The sequence below is a fragment of the Taudactylus pleione genome, unplaced genomic scaffold (assembly GCF_031769625.1).
Source record: "Taudactylus pleione unplaced genomic scaffold, aTauple2 ptg000381l, whole genome shotgun sequence".
NCBI classification, from domain to species: domain Eukaryota; kingdom Metazoa; phylum Chordata; class Amphibia; order Anura; family Myobatrachidae; genus Taudactylus; species Taudactylus pleione.
The window spans coordinates 11,576,951-11,596,709 of record NW_028284782.1 but is presented as its reverse complement, the minus strand read 5'-3'; the positions used below and the strand labels follow the sequence as shown (position 1 = coordinate 11,596,709).

General features: G+C 39.4%; 1 protein-coding gene across 3 annotated transcripts in view; it reads left to right on the top strand.

Annotated features, from left to right (window-relative positions):
- Positions 1-19,759, top strand: part of ARHGEF9 (Cdc42 guanine nucleotide exchange factor 9) — a 500,659-nt gene that overhangs the window by 149,604 nt on the left and 331,296 nt on the right. The window lies entirely within an intron of this gene.

Sequence of the window (19,759 nt, the reverse complement as noted above, 5' to 3'; positions counted from 1 at the left end):
ATGGGCTAGATAGTGAGGAAGGAGCATAGAGTAGTGGGTTAGGATGAGTGCTGAAAAGCATTGAGGAAGAAATGGTTCTTGAGAGCCCATTTGAAGATTAAGAGCCAGGAAGCCAAGTGATGGAGGAATTTTGAACGAAGGCCAGGGAGACAAAAAAAGGCAGCTAATCGAAGAAGTTGGAAGAGGCAAATGTTATGAGTGTCGAATGGAAAGAATGAGATGGAGGGTTCAGAAGGTAAGACTTGGTAGGAGTGATCCAAGGATAACAGGACCCCAAGACCACCACCCTGGAAACCTCCAGGCCAGGGTGTGTGAGAGAATGTGAGACCCCCAAAGGAGATAGCTGCAGGAGCAGTGGTGTCAGATGGGTAAATCCAGGGTTTGGTGATGGCAAGGAGAATCAAGGCGTTGCAGATGAAGTGCTCATGAACGGAGACCAGTTTATTAAAGACAAAACTGGCTTTCCAGAGGGAACAGGAGAGAGGGACAGAGTTAAGAGGCGAGAGGAGAATGAGATAATTAAGGTTGATGTAGTGTGGAGGTGATATTGATCTAGAGCAGGAGGATAAGGAGTGTGGGGTTATGTGGCTGGTTTCTGAATGAGGAAGGGTGACAGCAGGTGGTGGGTCAGGCGGAGGTTTAGTGTAGTGTGGGGGGGGGGAGAGGACAGGTAACTTGGAGAAAAGAGGGTGCAGGGTTTGGTGGTGGTGCAGCAGGACCATGGTGGAAGAGAAGTGAATAATACTGGAGTTGTGGGAGATGCAGTGGAGAGACTTATATGTGATGAAGAGAGACAGTGGAGGGGGAGAACGTAGAGGGGACTATGGATGGAGAAAAGAGGTGAAAACTGGTGGTAGAGGAGAAAATAATGTAGCAGTTGAGTGAGGGAGGAGTAGAAGAAAAGAGACATAGTGTAGATGAGGCAGTTGGGGGGGAGGGAAAAGTCAGTAGTAGTAATGAGTGTGAGATGCAGGAGCAGTACAGGTCAAATGTCAAAATAGTGCTTCCATTGTCTATAAGACAAAATGGAGGCTTCACCTACTCCAACAAAAGTTATACATACGGATGGGTCGACATACATTTAGCCTCCTGTGCATTAAACAGCCCTTCTAGATGCGCAATGATGTAACATGACTCAGTAGCGCCGAGCGTCTTTTCGTGTGTCTTTTAACCTTCAATGCGTCTTATTCTACTACTGATACTCTCACATGTCTCACTCTGGTCCAAGCCTGCGGTCCCACTCTGGCTGGCTCCTGCTATCTCCGGTCCTACTGCAGTTCAAGCCTGCGGTTCCCCTCTGACTGGCTGCTGTTCTCCCAGGTCCCTCTCCGGTACAAGCCTGCGGTTCCACTCTGGTTGGCTATTGTTCTACCTCCAGTTCCAAACTGGTTCAAGACTCTGGGTCTTCTCCAGTTACTCTGCTGCTCTACCTCTGGTCCCCATCCGGTTCAAGTCTTCGGTTCCACTCCGGCTACTCTGCAGTTACCTCCGGTCCCAGTCTGGTTCAAGCATCCGGTTCCACATCTGCAACCTCTGGTTCTTATTCACTTCATCTATTGTCTAAGTTTGCGAGTTATTCTGCAATTCCAGCCTGCTTGTATTCTGAAGTCTCCTGGGCATCTCAAAGACTCTCGCAGTGCTTCCATTGCCAAGTCTTCTGCCACAGTGCCACATCTACTAGCTAGTCCCCTGAGTATATCTCTCCTGCTCATTGCAGATTCAAGTGGACTTTTACCTCACTGTACTTCAGTTTACTCCTGCCCTGCATCATATTGTTTTCACTCTGAGACTCATTACTCACCATACCATTGGTATCTCTATAGATGGTGGTTGTTGCCCTGTGGGTCCTCTTCTAGAGTGTTGGGGTTTGTGTTGAGTCTCTGCTACAAACGTTTATTCTGGTTGTTGACCACTGGGTGCTGGATCTAAGTTCCTCTTTGAGGATTTAGGCTTCAGCGACCCAGCTATGATAATCGATCTGCATTATCTGTTAGCAAATTCCAGGCAAGCTCCCGGCTACCGCTTACCTGAATTACTCGCAGTACTGTGCCCTGAGTTCTCAAACACTGGTTCTAGATCTTTATCCCTATATCCATATAAGGAGTTGAGCTCCCAAATTTGATGCTTTTTGCATGTATGTTTGCGCTTCCCTTTATCGAGCAATCCTATTGGAAAAGGCACGATAACACATTTGCCTTATAATTCTTCCATTGAAGACCGAAAAGTGCAGGCAAAAAATGGGGAAATCAGCCTTTACCCCCAAAAAAGGTAAACTGAGTTAGTGGACATAAAACAAAGGGTTTGGGGTTCTTCAATTGTGTCAAATTGCCGTTATATGCTATAGAACGATAGGTATTAGATAGATATAGAGATAGATTTGTAGATATGAGATAGGGCGATAGTTAAGAGAAATATGTGTGTGTATATATATATATATATATATATATATAAATAGCTTACGTTATACTTTGTTCACTGTCTTCACAACACAATGTAAAGATAATCTCATTCACTTTAATGTAAAGTGGTGATATCTGTATGGTTAAAGACTGAGTCACTTTGTGGGAATCTAGATCCATGTCAGTTGCCCAGGAAGCATAATTATTGCTCTGCGGGTTTATCAGGGACTGGGAAAGTGCCTTATCATGCTTCTCTGTTTCTTACATAGCATTTGGTTCATAGTTATAGTTGAGGGATATTCAGAGTACACAGCACAGCTTTGAATTTACAATCTCTTCTGTGTTTTCCTGGGGAATCCTTCCAGGCCTTTGTGCCAGATGGGATGTACAGACACGTCCCTGCTAAGTCAGGGATAAGAAGCCTGGTCAATTTTTAAACAGTTACATAAAACCATGAGAGGATTGGAAAAAAAGATGACAAGAGCTTGTAAGAAGCAACATAGAAACACAGCATGATAATTCCTTCAAGCTTGCCCTAGAGCTGAAATAATATCACAGGGATCCCTGCTCCTTCCCCTTTTCTCCGACTAAGGCAGTCTCAGATGCTGGTGTGTCATCATCTGTCGGGGTGCAAATCTCCCATCGGCTGCACACTGCTTTGGTTTAGCATGGCAGCATTACAGATCTCTAATACCGTAGCAGTCTCTCAGTCTTCTAGCTTTATTTTTGCAAGATTCAGGAGCCCCCACCCCACCACCTACCTGGCCAGCTATGAAACGCTGCAGCTGCGGACCCCGACCTCCCAGTCTGCAGCGGCTCCCGCTACCACTGCTGGGAAACATCTCCCCTCCGTTCCCCGGTTGCACTTGTAACTGTACTTACAAGTGTCACCGGGGAACAGAGGGGAGACACTACCCGGCAGCAGCATTGCAGCGGGGAGAACACACAGCACAGCAGCCAGAGCCTGAGAAGGGACCAGGAGCGAGCCAGAAGAGGACCTGCTCACGCTGAAAGCAGGTAAGTATATCCCGCTGTACGCCGCCTGAGAGTGGCATAAAGTAACACCATCAAATTCCGAAAATACAGAATTTTCGGAATTTGATGAATAGCCTAATTTCTACATCCCCATGCTAATGTACTAATGTATGGGGAGTGTGGAAATGAACGCAGACGCACACAACCAGGAGATATCAGTGATATCTCCTGTGTTAAGTGAGTTAATGAATACTAAAAAATGGTAATTAAGGAAAAATGTCCTTAAAACCGTTATTTTAGTGTTGATGAATAGGCCCCTTAGTGAGTAAATTCAAAGAATTGAGCTGAGCGCAGATTAATAACATTGGGAATGGAAGCAATCAAATTGCAAAGATAGACAGATATGACAAAGCTATTCTTTCTTGAATACTTGTAAGAAATATATTTTCTGTTAGTAGATTTAAAACATATCAAATATACATTTTCCCCTGTCCATACTGAAATGCTTCCAAAACTAATAAGGTTCATATGTCCCTGTTCCTTACTATTTTTACTGATATGGGTTGATTGAACAGAGCAGGAATTATATGACACACATTGTATATATGAGTGCAAGACCAACATAACACACAAATAGCGGATTCCAAAGAGGAAACTTTTATACAATTTGATAAAACTTAGGCCCTCATTCAGAGCCGCTCGTTAGCGGCAGTACGCTCGTTCCGAGCGATGTTCGCACATCTGCGCATGTGTACGGTTTTTAGTACGCATGCGCGAACCAGCCAGTGCGGCCGAAAATCGTTTGTACGCTATATAGCGAGTGCCTGCTATTTTGAGTGACAGAATGAGGCGTATGTGGGTGGTAACAGGGGAAGGTGCTTGAAAACGGGGGAGTGGAATTCGAACGCAGGCGTGCTTAAAGGTCAAAACGGGCGTTTTAAGGGAGTGCATAATTAATACAGCAGCGTCATTGACCACGTCACTTGGTTTTTTTAAACTCAGAACTGCTCGCAAAATAGCGGTTGAAAAAACCAACCACAAGAATAGCGAGCAGTTCATACGCTGTACGATGTACTCGATTAATCTAATAAATAGCGGACATGACGTATGGTGCGAGCGGCCAGGGGATGTTTTTATCAAATAAACGAGCGTATGTTTTGCTCACTCGTTCAGACTTAGACGTGTGAACAGACTGCAATGTGCGAACGGATCATTTGAATAGCCACCCCTTGTTTTTGAACGAACGACCGCAAATAGCGAACGGCTCTGAATGAGGGCCTTAGTTCTTAACTTGTCACTTCTTGATTGTTCCATCTTGGAGACAGTTGTCTATCCTCTTATAATAGAAAATGTTTTAAAGAATAAACTATGGTATAATTTGTCCTAGAATTTTTGTTTTTTAGCATTCTTCGTCTGTACATACAGTATAGTCTTTCCATTTTACTGACACAGAGTAACATATAGTAGCTCCAGAATTGGCCACAGGACATGGTCATTATGCTATTTTACTTTCATCTTAAATATTCATATATATTAACTTGCACACAGGGCTGGTGCAAGGTTTCTCAGCAACCTAGGCAAAACTGCAGCCTACTGAACCACCTCTCACCACTGCTAGAAATACCCACTTCCCAGCCTATCAAGTGAAAGTGAGGAGGCATCATCTTAGTTCCACAGCTGCCACCCTCATTTAGTACCAAAAGAATGTCTCTCTCAGAGACATCCTTAATATTGTGATGGGCAGACTCTGTGGCGCCCCCAGATCCCGGCGCCCCTAGGCAGCTGCCTAAAGCTGCCTAATGGTAGAGCCGGCTCTGCTTGCACAACATGTAGAACAATAACACTCTCATACAATTGTGTGATGTATAAAGATTACGACAAATAGGAGCATTGCCAACAGTAAAGGAATCCAGAATTGTTTACATCTGGGTTTTTTCCATGTAGAGTAGTTAAGCTAGTTACACACTATACAATTATTGGGGCGATTTGCCAATAATCGGGTGATCGGCCTGATTTATTGTATAGTGTGTATGAATGATCGTTTCAGTGTTTTACCGATAAACGGTTAGAAAACATCCACAAACGCATTCCTTTGATTATCCGATCTGTCGGTCAAGACCGAAAATCTCGGCCTCAATTTCCTGATATCGAGCAGTGTGTGTGTATTCTCAATAATCTGCCCATATTCCTTATGTTCTTCTGTCACTATGTCATCCATTTTCCACCACATCATCAGTGTGGTGTGGTAGAAAATCGGTAGCTTCTAATAAAAAAATGCATAATGTGTAGCACAAATATTGGGGCTTTCAATTTGGCTAAAAATCGCCATGTTGCCCCGGTCAAAAAAAACTAGACAGTGTATACCTAGCTTTAGAATGGAATAGCCAGTAACGTAACTGACTTTGCCCACAAATAAATTACAATATAATTTCAAGAGGAGATTAGTGAAAATTCTCCTAGCACCAATGACAACTTTTTGTGCAGAGCAAGCACATGTTACTGTTATGACCTGTGTGCAAGAAAACACCAGAAAATGCGGTATGAAGGTAAGAATTCCTGTCAGGTTAGTCATTGTAGTGTCAGAATATCAGTTTGCATCCTCTTACCCATTTTATGATTTATTACAAAAGACTGCATTATCTCCTACCCTATTTTTAAAAGTAACTGCTTGGAAGTTAATGTTTCAGGAGACACTATGCAAGTCTAATGCAATGGTAAAAATACAAGAAATTCTCACATTTTTCTGTATTAAATCTCTGGAGATAGCATGAGAGTTTGGAGAAATTATGAAAACTTGTATTGACATTTGCGTTTTTTTCATGTGGTTTTTACAGCGAACAAAAACCCCTCACAAATGTTCATTTTTAAAGTAATTTGCCTTTATTCCAATTCATTGAATGATTGACAGCTAACAACAGGCGGTATTGTATGAAGATAATTGTTTAGATTTTGAGGTTTTTTTTTCATCCAGTTACCTACACTAGATTAGGCTGCAGCTCTGCACAATAGTATAATATTATAAAATATCTTAAAATACAATTTACAACAGCTTTTCTAAGGACTATTATGAGAAGACAAAAACATTTGAAGCACGTGATAAGTGATTACACTGTGAAATGTGTTGAAACCTGTCTGACTGATGTTAATGTCTTTCTGGAAACTATTCTTTTGCTATATAGGTATTATATATTTACTATTTTGTTTAACTTCTTTATTTAGCTTTTGCTTTGTATGCTACCTCTCTATTTTGTTCTTGTTAGTAAAAAGAGGTGAAGGTTTTTAATAATTAGGATTAAGCTTTCTGGGATTGGAGAGTCCCAATGTAATTACTGTTCTTCCAATGTAATTACAGATTTAAATATCTGATGCCCTGTGGTGTTGAGGGTAAAGTGAACATTTTTTACACAAATGCTGATGCAAAGTTGTGAGTGAACAATTTCAGATTTGCAGATATTAAGTACAAAATACTAAAGGTGATCACAAGCAAAGTGTAATACTTTTGGGACAGTGATGCAGTATGCAAGTATATAATATATAGCACTATATTCTGTATTGTTAGTGCATATAGCACAGTTCCATCTACTTTTAGAGACATCATTATCAGGCACCTCCCAGTCAGCCATAGGATGCACCAGTGCAGTGCCTCTTGCTATAAATCAGTGTTAAAAAGAATTCACTGATGTTGTTCTATTAAGATTCTTCATTGCATGGTTATAATGTTTTGGGTCTGCTAACATTTTTCTATCAGGTACATAACAGGGAGACATACAGTAAAACAAGAATTTTAACAAATTAAAATATTGTGGATGTTTGAGGAGCAATTTATAATTGTTGGTCATAATCATACTTGTGGACATTCTGGCTGCCCCCTCCAGGCATGGCAGGGACATGACGCTACTTTGTGAGCGGTGCGGGGGGCGTGGCCACACAATTGCTTCGTCGTGGCCCTGCCCCTGCTACACAATGCCGAGATTACAGACATTGCAGAGCAGGAGACGGGGCCACAATGATGTGATGCAGCGTTGCGGGGTGTGTGTATAGGGGTGCAGGGGTAGTGCGGAAGTATGCGGTCGGGTGGCAGCCGGCAGGGAGACTTGCTCACTTTCCGGGTGGCTAAGAGCGCCATCCGATTTTCGGGAGCTTCCCAGCTGTTCCGGGAGAGTACGGCAAGTATGGTTATAAAACTATTGCACAACTCGACTGTCTTCATCATTGATTATTGAAATTTCAATGATCCATTTCTTATTTGTAACTATTATAATATTGTATTGTTAGAATTAGTCGGATATTTTATTGTGTTAAGAATTTCTCTTTATTATTTTATTTGCAATACTTTATTGTCTTGTATTTTAATTTTGTGTGTACTGTAATGTCACAATAAAGGGTTATAAAAAAATACAAGTCACCATCTGATACTGTATGCTATATTTTGCTAGGCATTGACTTTGTTCTCTTTTTCGATGCTCATTGATGCCTTTATGTACAGTATATCATATGGTGACTGTCTCAATAAAATTTGTTTAAAAAAGTTTTAATTTTTTTTTAAATTAAACCATTGAACAGGTTGCATCAAGTAGTTCTATGTGCCAAAACAACTAATACTGAAATATACAGTTTTAGGGGTCAATCCAATTAGGTGAGAGTTGCTATTTTCTCTTCGAATTCGCATAGTCAGACTGAATTCGTATCTCTCCATTCGCACCTCCCAGAGGGTGAGAGATGGAAAGGAAAATCTTTATTTTAAAGGTTAAAATGTCGGGACACTGTGCTGAAACCCTTGGACACCCCCCCCTAATGACTAATTAGGCAATTGGAAGTTTCCAATGAGCTTTATTAGTTCAAGGGAGATGTCCTCAAATTACCCCAAAATAAACTTTTACATTAGTTTAGGCACCCCAAATTTAATTACAATATTTTTAAAATTGAAAAATAATTGTTTTTTATTTCTTTATTTAATTTTTTCAAGGTGACCTCAAAGTACCCTAAAATCACTTTTTCCTACTTTTTTTTTTGCATATTTCATTTAATTCTATTGAGATTAAATGAAAAAAGTTTGTGTTTTATAATTTTCTTGCATTTAAAAAACAACAACACAAATCAGCCATTTAACACCATTTAAAAACCTATAGTACCTTCCTAATGCCAACAGACAGCCTTTTATATGGTCCTCCTAACAAAATTATCCATTTTGGGGGGTCCAGGATGGTCTCCCCACTTTTTCATGCAATTCTCTCAAATCTCATTTGGCAGTCAATTTGCACCCCTCTGCTGCGGGTGGCATTTCTAATTGAATTGAAGAATTCTCAGGAGCGCGCTTCGATGCAAAGTCTGCGAGTTTCAAGAAACAAACTCGCAATTTGCACTTAATTGGTTTGACCCCTTAGAGTGAATTATAATAATAATAATAATAACAATAATAAATTATGTATCTTTATTATCCTGTGGGGAAAATGACAAGATGTATATTCATAAATTTGAAAATTGCCAAGTCCCCATTTTATCATGAAGAAATAATTATTTTCTCCCCTTTTATTTAATTTTGTTCATGCGCATATTTCTTCTGCCTCCTACTATTAATTAATTGTATTACAATAAGAAAGTCTTAGAAATAATACTCATTCCTCACATTAGAAACATAATTTGTTTTTTATGTACAGTTAAACATAACGGCTTCTACATGACACTGTATATACACTGTAAAAAAAATAGTAAAGGGGAATGTATTTTTCTTACACTATTGACTTCCTGTTCTGCAATACAGTTTCCTGCTGTGTTTTTCAATAGTCTATTGTAAGTTTTTGTAAGCCACAACAGGATACTGTTGTGCAGAATTGCAACTTTTTCTTAATACTGTGGAACAGCTGATAGAATGTTAAGCGCACAAATGTTCTAAGCAGGAGATTCGGATCTATCTATCTACCTACCTATCTATCTATCTGTCTGTCTTTATCTATGTACTAGTAAATAGACCAGCGTACAGTATGCTGGGCCATCACAGTCCCACCCCCATCCAGTCCTCACATTCTCACTGCTTTCTGTTGCGCTATTTGCTGCTCTGCATCCCTTCACCCACTGCATACTCACGTCCCCGAGGGTCCTCCTCTCCGGCTAAGATGTATCCCATCTCTCTAGCAGTGGGAGCCGTTGCAGGAGTGGTTGACAGAATTATCTATCTATCTCTCTATATAGTTTTCTAACTATCTATAGATATAGGTATTTATTTTATTCATAATTACTTGTCATTAGCCTAAGGTCAATGTCTACATCAATAATTAGGTCCAGGAACTGAATTTTCCACTACAAACTGTTGGAGTTGTCATTGTCTATCCTTGTAAAATCTTCATGTTCAAGATTTTAGGGGCTGATTTATTAAAGGTATCACTCACAATTCTTTTTCCAAAAGCAGCAATTTCAGCATGATTTATCTATTACTACAATTTACCAAGTGCAAACTGCAAGATTTATCATAGAAAGAAGCCCCAGATTGATAAACAGGTGCTAGAAACATAGCAAATCGCTGCAGTATGGCAAAAAGAATGTTAATTTTCTGGGCAATAACAAGACTATTAATAAATAGGCCCTTAGTATGTTACTTGAAAAACACAAACAGGGTGCCCAATTAAGACTGTGGCCACTAGGCTGAATCTGCTTCTTTTTTGTCTGAAAGCTATTTCAATGCCAATTTCCATGCCCATACTGTAGATGATAGTTATTTGTTTTGAACAAACAAGAGTCACATAACAGATCACCAAGAACATCACATCAGCAGCACAAGGCAGCTTTTTCTACCTTCCTTGTGGTCTAGGATCATTGTTGTGCTGCATGAATCATATTTTATATTTACTCTTCATACATGTTTTCCTTAGAAAGGAATCGCATGCACTGGAAATGGAACAATAGAACAGAGGCTTGCATGCTTTAGGTGTTACCCTAGTTCTTGGAATTATTTTTTTGGGGAGACTGGGGATGACCGCTACTGGAAAATATAGAAAGGGTGCTGCATTTCCTGCACTAAATATCCACTATATAAAGAGAGGCTACTTATTTCTACACTGCGTATCCATTCCACAATAATCTTTTATAGGGCAAAGCCCATCATACTCATACCAAATTGTCATCTCATTAATTGGAGCATCTGATTCAGTTTTGCCCCTTAATAAAGCTGATTATCTCATTAGTCTGTATACTTTCACCGACAGTGAGTGATGGATTAATATGCTCATTGAAGGCTTCCTATGCAGTCATGCATTGTGCTTTTCAGTGTGTTGCGCTTCTGCTAACGAGTATGACTGCTTCTATGAGCTCAAATGTAGTTTGTAATGAAAATTTCCATAAGCGTGATCGTCAGCATGACATGGTTCCATGCCACGGGGAACACCACAGGGGCACAGATGTTGCCCAGATACACGATCATTGATTGTTAGAGAATAAAGATGGAGCACATTCACTTACTCCATTAAAATTGTTATTGCAGTAGAAGAGTAATTGCAGGATATGGCTGTAGCTGATTTCCATTAATCATGAAAACAAGATTTTCTTTTTATTCATGTATCTACTTTCCACCCAAGGCAATGATAAAAAGATGAACATTCATTCTCAGCCAAAATCTATGATCAACGTGTGCTATAATATTCTGTCTCAAAACTGGTTTGTGTAGGAGACTGCATGCTCTTTACTTGGATTAAAAACACAGATTGTCATGTAAATTGAGGTTTGTCAGTTGGCAGATAAGGAACTCACAGGACTACATTTACCTCAGTTCCAAACTCTACTTCACAGCCTGAATTTTAAGTAGAAGCCCACACAGCTAAAATCTTCATTCTACCAGCAAAAATGCTCGTACATGTCTTCAAGTGTATACCCTTTTGTAAGAAATAATGTAGTTGGTTTGTTCTGTGTTATTCAGTTAGTGTGTATCTTGCATTTAATTGGTATCAGGATCACAAGTGCAGAATGATTAATTTAATATGTAATAACTGAATGAATGATATTGAAATAGTTGGAACTGGTAATAGAGTCAGAGGTGGTTGCAATCATAGGCGCCAGAATGGGAAGGGTTGGTAAAAGGGGTGGCTTGCCCCCCCCTCCCTCCAATCATTGCAGAGGCGCCAGTGGAGTGGCGGCCGTGGACAGTCAGGGGCTGTGCATTATAGCAATAGGCTGCACTGCCCCTGCACTGCACAGAGGAGAAGGTGTAATGTGCTGTCTTTAAGTTAATGACCGCACAGTACACCTCTTCCTCCATGCAGTGCAGGGGATGTGCAGCCTATTGCTATACTGCAGAGGCTCTGCCTCCTGCTGCTCCACTATGGTGCCGCCTACTCCTGCCTAGTGGTCCTGCCCTCCCCATTTTTCGCGATGCCGGCCTCCTCCTCCCCCGTGCTACTGACCCACCTCCATCCAGCAACAGGTAAGTTGGAGGGAGATCGAAAGGGGGGGGGGGGGTGCCAAAATGAAATTATATCTTGTTGTCCCCCCCAACATAGATTCGTTCTGATGCCCCCGATTGCAATGCAGATATTTGCGGATTTGAGCATTATATTTGTACTGAGCATGCACCGGAATTGATTACCGATGGCTGTCGCAGTGAGAATGTAGACGCAGAGTGAGTGACAGTCAGTGAGCGTTTATGGGAGGTTAACATGGTGTCATGGTGACACAGGCGTGTCCCAACCATTTTGTGAGCATGTTTTGCCAGCGACTGTGTCTGTGTAGGCAGTTGCATTGTTTCCGGCAGCCTAAATCCACCGGATATTATGAGCAGCCATAGGTTTGCCTAGATGTTCGATGGTGTGACCTATGGTATGACTTTCTGTGCCAGCATCGGATCAGTGACGCCACCGCTAGGCATCTCTGTGAAAGTCCCCGAGAATCCACCTCTGATCAGGCACAGCATATAACCTTGTACTAAGAGATTGTTGTAATGGTAGTGTTTAATAAGATAACATGTGAAATGTCAATTAAAACGTAAAGTATAAAAGAGCATAAATATATTGTTTCAATAAAAAGCTATTGAATTGCAATGAGTGATATAATACAATAATAGAACTTTATGACAACAGCAATAAATTAAATGTTCTTAGCATATATGCATGTAAACAGGTAAATAAATATGCTTAGTATAAATTATAGCACATACTGTATAGGTACAAAACAGATCCAATGTTAATGCTGATCTAGCAATAAAACCTTTTCACAGTAGTTGTCCCAGTATATTGGGAGTGTAAGTATCCATTGTCCAAATAAAAAAGAAAGAAATATTGTTTATTTAGTTTAAAAAGTCCTGTTGCGTGCACCTCAGTTATCTGGGAATTAGAAGGGAGTTGCAGCCCATTGGGGATCCTGGTGCGTGATGACATCAGGCCTGGCTTGAGGCTGAAGGGAGGATGATATACAAGGAATATGTTACTATCCATGGTGTGGTACATAGGTATATGGCAGTGGTTCCCAAACTGGGTGCCTTGGCCTCAGTTTGATGGTTCAGTACCAAATTAAATGATTTTTAGTCCGTGTGATAGGCATAATCAGTGCTAATGGCTGCCAATCAAAAAGTGTGTGGAGAAAAAGAAGCGCAGCCCTGTCAACCACCACATAACTGAACCTAAGGGTGACAATTAAACACAATTCACTTTCAATTTCTTAAAAAGGGAGACAGAAAATATCAGTACAGAGCTATCAACAAGCAGCTGGTTCAGTGGAGGTGTCAACTCCTAACTATACAAAGAAAACGAAAGAATATATATATGAACAGCGCTAGGAACTTAATGTTACAACATAGGTATCATGATATGCTAATGCAAAAAATAAATATATCAGGAAGGATGTATGGTTTCAAATAGGAGAGAATAAATAGGATCTATAAGATCTCAGTACATTATAATTAAGAACTTATATCTATACGGCTTGATTGAAAAATATCTCAATTTAATGTATAAAATATGTTAAAAAGTACATTCCATAAGTATTACATTTGACAATGGAAACAACATAAATAAAAAAACAATTGAATATTATAGAATAATAAAAATAAAAAATTCTGAATAAATTGAATAAATGAATAAATAAATTAACGACGGGTGAGTTCAGAAAATATACTGAAAAAAATTAATAATAATCCAAAAGAAATCCGAAGGAAATATCCATATGAATCGATGGGTGAAACTGTTTAAATAAAAAGTTAATATGAGAATTAATCTCAAAAGATAGTCTCGCTTGAGGTGATATTCACTATAGCAACAATAAAGAAGCAGTCACTGGTCTACACGTGTGGATTCGGAATAATATCCAGCTTTTATAATTACCAGACTTCATTAAATGTGCACAGCCTGATGGTAATGCAGATATTCTTGCACTGGCATGTTGACGTAAGAAGAAAAAAACTGGAAAGTGATAAATGGTGCTGGTCCGGAAACAAGTCCACATAGAAATCCAAGTGTTGTATAATAGCAGGGTTCCAAACGCGTTTCGCTGTGGTTGGTCCCACAGCTTCCTCAGTAGCAATATCCACACTGCTTCAATGTGGGGCTTTATATACCCCTGTACACACATTGATGATAATAAGCTGTGACTAACAACAATAACTAATCAATCAAGCCGTATAGAAAATCCAAATTAATTGTCTCTCATTTATCTAAAAACACATAAATACATAATAACATCCCCTAAATAGCTTAAAACTTGTAAAATAAATCAAATCTGAATATTAACAATCACCTGGTTTCACTCAGAAACGGAGCATGGCATCCGGTCACGTGATATCCACAGAAATCACGTGATTCAGTATGATGCATATTGCTTGTGTCTAACTTCTATTCCAAGATGCGATGATTAGGTCACGTGATGTAAACATACACCACGTGACTCAACTCCGAACCACTCCGTGTTTAAGGTGTAATGATGGAATCACGTGATGTAAACACACACCATGTGATTCAACTCCGGACCACTCCGTGTTCCATGTTGATGCACGGAGATTGTTGTACGAGTACATCACTGAGTCACGTGATGTAAACATACACCACGTGATAAGGCCGGCTCGGATACATATTATCAATATATTGATTAGATCGGTGTCTATAGAGAACACCCAAATCACCCTGTTAAGTAGAATATATAGATAATTATTCCTACATACATCTAATATTCACTAGGTGATCTAAGTATTTAATAGAGAAGATCAATTAGAATTGCTCCCATCATTATTCAGTATCCTGCATCTTGGAATAGAAGCTAGACACAAGCAATATGTGTCATACTGAATCACGTGATTTCTGTGGATATCACGTGACCGGATGCCATGCTCCGTTTCTGAGTGAAACCAGGTGATTGTTAATATTCAGATTTGATTTATTTTACAAGTTTTAAGCTTTTTAGGGGATGTTATTATGTATTTATGTGTATTTAGATAAATGAGACAATTAATTTGGATTTTCTATACGGCTTGATTGATTAGTTATTGTTGTTAGTCACAGCTTATTATCATCAATGTGTGTACAGGGGTATATAAAGCCCCACACTGAAGCAGTGTGGATATTGCTACTGAGGAAGCTGTGGGATCTACCACAGCGAAACGCGTTTGAAACCCTACTATTATACAACACTTGGATTTCTATGTGGACTCGTTTCCGGACCAGCACCATTCATCACTTTCCAGTTTTTTTCTTCTTACGTCAACATGCCAGTGCAAGAATATCTGCATTACCTTCAGGCTGTGGACATTTAAATGAAGTCTGTTAATTATAAAAGCTGGATATTATTCCGGATCCACACGTGTAGACCAGTGACTGCTGCTTTATTGTTGCTTTAGTGAATATCACCTCAAGCGAGACTATCTTTTGAGATTAATTCTCATATTAACTTTTTATTTAAACAGTTTCACCCATCGATTCATATGGATATTTCCTTCGGATTTCTTTTGGATTATTATAAATTTTTTTCAGTATATTTTCTGAACTCACCCGTCATTAATTTATTTATTCATTTATTCAATTTACATTCAGAATTTTTTATTTTTATTATTCTATAATGTTCAATTGTTTTTTATTTATGTTGTTTCCATTGTCAAATGTAATACTTATGGAATGTACTTTTTAACATATTTTATACATTAAATTGAGATATTTTTCAATCAAGCCGTATAGATATAAGTTCTTAATTATAATGTACTGAGATCTTATAGATCCTATTTATTCTCTCCTATTTGAAACCATACATCCTTCCTGATATATTTCTTTTTTGCATTAGCATATCATGATACCTATGTTGTAACATTAAGTTCCTAGCGCTGTTCATATATATATTCTTTCAATTTCTGCTGAATTTCAAGAAAGTTTTGGCCCATGTGTGCTGTGGAAAAATGTTGATACTCTAGGGCGCCGTGATTCGAAAAAGTTTGGGAACCACTTGTATATACTGTAGGTTGGAATTAGTTCTCTTGGAATACGGGTATGGTTGTTTGATAGTTGAACATATAGATTGGAATGTTTGGTTCAGTATTCTTAGTTGTAGACTAGCAGCTGCTTGTCAAGTTTTTGGTGGTGTTAGTAGATCTAGACTTGTAACTCTTGTGTCCCTATATTTAGTAGAGATGTGCGTTTCGGTTTTACTCTGATTTACTCGGATATGTGCGGTTCTTATCAACAGCATTATATTGGCTACCCGGCTGTCACGTGTTTTGGATAGCCAATAAGATAAATCCGAACTAATCAGAACTTGTGGTAATTTGGCGATAAGAACCGAATAAAACCGAACCCGCACATCTCTAATATTTAGTCGTGGTTTGTGCTTGTTTATGAATATTCTGGAGTGGAGTTGTTCTGTTTATGGTACAGGTTGAGTCTCCCATATCCAAAATGCTTGGGACCAAGGGTATTTTGGATATCGGAATATTCCGTATTTTGGAATATTTGTATACAATATTGAAATGTCTTAGGAATAGGGCCCAAATTTAAACACAGAATGCATTTATGATTCATATACACCTTATACACACAGCCTGAAAGTAGTTTTATACAATATTTTCAATAATTCTGTGGTTCAAACAAAGTTTGTGTACATACATGAAATTAATTTATGTTTCATATACACATTATACACAGAGCCTATAGGTAATCTTATACTTTATTTTAAATAATTTTGTGCCTTAAAACAAAGTTTGTGTACATTGAACCATCAAAAAGCAAAGGTTTCACTATCTCAGTCATGCTGAAAATATTCCGTATTTCAGAATATTCCGTATTTCGGAATATTTGGATATGGGAGACTCAACCTGTATATCAGTGGAGATGAGTGCATTTCCATTATTTGAATCATATCGTTCTTTAGGTATTTAATCCCCATGTGGAGAGAGAGCTCTGCCATGTTGATGATATTGCTACATAACCAGGGATTCTTGAGTGGTCTCAGTACTGGTCTGGCCCTTCCCTGCTTAGCTTCCAAGTTCGGAAGTGTTTGGGTGTGGCCAGGGTGGTATGTATGTAGATACCATATTTGGTCTTGCTCTCCCTCCTGGGGGTATTGAATATATTCTTTCAGGAATTCTGAAAATTCGAAGTCGATGTTTAAGCCTTTTGGCGCTAGGTTAGGTATTCAGTTTATACATCCATTTGGTTTCTTCCTGTGACATGGATCTTATATGGTCTCTTAGTTTCCATGCTGTTTTCACTTTCTATAAAGTTAGCTGTACTGGGATCAACCTTTGAGTTATTTTCAGAAATGGTTGGAGACACTGCATGTGTCGACTTTCTTCTTGATGTTCCTTAAATGTTCGCCTGTAAGTAGATTAAGTTTCCTGGCAGTTCTACCCACATATTGTAGGCCGCATGGACAGGTAATCAGGTAGATTACCCCCTTGGTATAACACGTTCCCGTGGACTTCAATGTAAATTCTTTTGTTGGAGCAGTTTGTTTTTGTTTTATTGTTCTGGCCACGCCCAAACACTTCCGAACTTGGAAGCGGGAAAGGCCAGACCAGTACTGAGGAGGGAGACCACTGAATAATCTCTGGTTATGTAGCAATATCATCAACATGACAGAGCTCTCTCTCCACATAGGGATTAAATACCTAAAGTACGATATCATTCAAATCATGGAAATGCTCTCATCTCCACTGATATACCATAAACAGAATAAGTCCACTCCAAAATATTCATAAACAAGCACCAACCAGGACTAAATATATGGACACAAGAGTTACAAGTCTAGGGGATCTATTTACTAAGCTGTGTTAGGAGATAAAGTGAACAGTGATAAGGTACTAGCCAATCAGCTCCTAACTGCCATTATTCAAACACAGCCTGTGACATGGCAGTTAGGAGCTGATTGGCTGGTACCTTATCACCGTTCACTTTATCTCCTAACACAGCTTAGTAAATAGACCCCTAGATCTAATAACACCACCAAAAACTTGACAAGCAGCTGCTAGTCTACAACTAAGAATACTGAACCAAACATTCCAATCTATATGTTCATCTATCAAACAACCTGTCTCTAACAACTTGTCTCACACATACCCATATTCCAAGAGAACTATTTGCAACCCATATACCTTTGTACCACACCATGGATAGTAACTTATTCCTTGTATATCATCCTCCTTTCAGATGAGTTCTTTCCCACACCCTTACCCATGATAACTCGTTAGAAAGTTTTAAAGTAACCATTTAGGTTTAAAGCAAGATTAATCATAAACATACAATGTCGTATGTCTATAATTGATATACTATGTAACAAAAGACTGGAAGCATTAAGAAACATCAGAGGTATCCCTGCCTCAAACGATTCCTAAAGGAGAAGCCTAACCCACACTTGCATATAAATCAGATTGACAGCCCCACATTACTACGAGCCCTGACAAAGTCCGACAGACGGAAGCTGGTGAAACGTGTTGACCATGCCCCCTCTGTGCAGTGCATTGGAAGACACCGGCCGATGAGGAAGATAGTGCACACTCACCGCCGAACATCTCCTCCTAATCCCTGCACTTGACAGGAAGCAGCGGGAGCAGGAGGTAAGAGGATCCCACACCAACAGGCATAACTACCACTCGGCACACATAGACCGGGGAAACACCTTTACTCTCATACCTAGCAAAGCCACAGTAAACTTTGACTTACACAAGGCGGAACTCTCTGCCCACAAGCCAGGCCTGAAGTCATCATGCACCGGGATCCCCGATGGGCTGCAACTCCCTTCTAAGTCCCAGATACCTGAGGTTCTCCCAATATACCAGGACAACTACTGTGAAAAGGTTTTATTGCTAGATCAGCATTAACATTGTATCAGTTTTGTGCTATAATTTATACTAATTTTTATTTACCTGTTTACGTGCATATATGGCAATGCAAAGAGAAAAAGGAAGAAAAAAGTACTCCTACAAAGGGGCACATTTTGCCCCTCAGTAGAGGAGTACTTTATTCTTCCTTTTTCTCTTTGCATTGCCATAGATTCATTGCTCCTAGGGTGCACCCTCATTAAGATAATTAGAACAGCATACCATTTATTTTTCACAGTGTATACTACATACCTCTTCTCAGGGCAGTGTGCAATCCCTTCCCTCCTCCTTTCCTTCCCCTTTTTCCCCACAAACAATATAATACGTGCACATATGCTAAGAACTTTTAAATTATTGCTATTGTCCTAAAGTTTTATTATTGTTTTATATCACTCATTGCAATTCAATAGCTTTTTACTGAAACAATATATTTATGCTCTTTTATACTTTACGTATTAATTGACACTACCATTACACCAATCTTTTAGTCCAAGGTTATATGCTGCGCCATACTAGACACACTACTATACCTACCTTGCTGTAATGAAATGTCCATCTTGATTCAGTTTATGGCCCTTCACCAGGGCCGGATTAAGGGTCACATGGGACTGGAGCTGAAAATGTTCAAAGGCCTATACAGAGAAGGGGAGGAGCTGTGACCGGTGCTACGTGGGTGTGGCCAAAGTCACGTGGGCGTGTACACGCGCTAAACTATCAGCTCCACTGTCTCCTTTAAATACATAAAAATAGAAAAATTACATAATTTTGCGATAAAACTAGAAATAGAATTTTAATACTTGTGACTTATGGCTAACTATGTGGTCATCATCATGCTGTTATGATGATGGGACTATTTTATGTGGAGACCTGGAGCTGTAGTTCCATCGGCCCCATTGTAACTCTGTCCCTGCCCTTCACAATACTTTATTCTAATAAAAGTTTAACAGTGGTTTACTCTGATTGGCAGTAGCTGTTTTGTGAGCTGAAGTAATATTCATTAGAATGCAGCCTATCAATTCATTAGGCAGCTAGTGACTCATGAGAATTAATATTTGTTCATCCCACAAATTTACTGTCTCCTCTATGTGTGGGTGACAGGTATACTTTAGCATGA